Genomic DNA, 2,030 nt, shown 5'->3' on the forward strand with positions numbered 1-2,030 from the left:
GTGCATTTACTAGTACCTGTAATTGGTATTCAGACTCAGGCAGTTTGGAATAGTTTGGCAAAGATGCACCAGAGAAAACTGGGATTTGATACAGAAATTGTTGAATACAAGTATTATGCTGCTTCTAGTAGGTTGAATCCGAAACATCAGCATGTGAAAATTGAAAACATTTCTGGTTCGAATTGTCACAAGTATTTGGTGATCTGAGTAGCCAAACTCACTACAACGCCAATTGAAGGCAAAAATTCTCAACGGGAAAAGCTATTCTCATTGAATGAGCTAACAAGACGAGTATTATGTTGCTTCTAGTAGGCGAAAGCCAAAACATCAACATGTGAAAGTCTTGCTGAACAAATTTAATGTTGTTGAGCTCAGTACCGTGTGAATTAGTAGCCATAATTGGCGAGCGAAAATTGAACTGGCGAAACTTCGTCTTTGGAAAATTGCAGATGCCGAGCACTTATTTTGCAACGAGTATTATGTTGACTGTAGTAAGCGAAAGCCGAAACAGCAACATGTGAAAGCTGTTGAAATTTGTGGTCATTTTGCAATAAGTACAAGGAGTGTAACTAGTAGCCAGGTCAAAATTTGGGATAAGAATGAGCAAAAATTCTGCATGAGAACAGTTGAAATTATGAAACTAAATTACAAAGACTAGTATTATGTTGTTTCGAGTACGCGAAAGCGGAAACATCAACATGTGAACGTTTGTAACGAAGTTTCGTTAATTTTCAGCCTAGTACTGAGCAAGAACGAGTAGCCTCATCTCCAATCCCACGCAAAATGTAGTGAAATATGTGAGTGAACCTTATTCACGGTGAGGGTTTCCCGAGGTCTGTATTGCAGCGAGTATTATGTTGCTTCTAGTAAGCGAAAGCTGAAACAACAACATTTGAAAGTTGGAATTAATGACTGAATGGAAACTTCGACCTGTGTTTGATAGTAGTAGCGAACAAAACTGCTGAATCGGTTTCTGTCTCATATTGGTCAGTGAACCAATTAAGAGACAATCAACTACATAACCTGAATTGGGCGAGAGAACCCCCTTAACTTAAGCATATCAGTAAGGGGAGGAAAAGAAATCAACTGAGAATCCCTTAGTAATGGCGAATGAACAGGGAAAAGCTCATCGGGAAGAGAAATGGCAACATTTCTCGGTGTCCGGTATGGTTTGATGCTAGACTGGTGAATTTGTCCTGATGTCTACTGGAAAGTAGCATCAAAGAAGGTGAAAATCCTGTAAAGGTCATTTTCGATACCAGTCATAATGGCTCATTCCTATGAGTAGAGTTGTTTGAAAGTGCAACTCGAAGCTGGAGATATGTCTCTCCAAAAGCTAATTATAAAGCGAGACCGATAGTAAACAAGTACCGTGAGGGAAAGTTGAAAAGCACTCTGAAGAGAGAGTGAAAAGTACGTGAAACTGTTGAAGGGGAACTGGAGTGAGCGTTACCATACTCAATGCCTTGATATTATATTCTCGGCTACCGAGTAGTGTAGTTGTCGTCTTTTGGCAAATCTTGTTAATGAATCGAGCAGAAGTTTTCCTCGGAATTCTTCTTGTTGATTCTAAACAAAATGAGATAAATTGATCTTGATTGCCTGTCTGACCTCAACTTCCTATTCAATGCTCTCTACAGCCCGTCTTGAAACACGGACCAAGGAGTGTGAGTTGCTTGCAAGTGTTGTCGCTCATTGAAAGCGCACACGCGAAATGAAAGTGAACAGTGTAATTTTTATGAATTGCACTACTTTGTGTGGTGAGGGCGCCGATTCGGTGTCCCGCAACCACGGACGGTTTTGCTCTTATTGCATGACTGATCCAGAGCAAGTAGCACACGACCCGAAAGATGGTGATCTATGCTTGGGCAGGGCGAAGCCACGGGAAACCATGGTGGAAGCCCGAAGCGGTTCTGACGTGCAAATCGATCGTCTGACCTGAGCATAGGGGCGAAAGACTAATCGAACCATCTAGTAGCTGGTTTCCTCCGAAGTTTCCCTCAGGATAGCAAAAGCTTGAGCAAGATTGA

The 2,030-nt window shown here is 41.5% G+C and overlaps 1 non-coding gene across 1 annotated transcript in view; it reads left to right on the forward strand.

The window, feature by feature from the left end:
• The first annotated feature begins 1,018 nt into the window (after positions 1 to 1,018).
• Positions 1,019 to 2,030, forward strand: part of LOC142358126 (large subunit ribosomal RNA) — a 3,522-nt gene continuing 2,510 nt past the window's right edge. The window contains exon 1 of the ribosomal RNA XR_012761761.1: positions 1,019 to 2,030. This exon is cut by the window's right edge and continues 2,510 nt beyond it. This is a non-coding gene — a ribosomal RNA (large subunit ribosomal RNA).

The sequence above is a fragment of the Convolutriloba macropyga genome, unplaced genomic scaffold (assembly GCF_964194025.1).
Source record: "Convolutriloba macropyga unplaced genomic scaffold, txConMacr16.3 SCAFFOLD_4678, whole genome shotgun sequence".
Taxonomy (NCBI): domain Eukaryota; kingdom Metazoa; phylum Xenacoelomorpha; order Acoela; family Convolutidae; genus Convolutriloba; species Convolutriloba macropyga.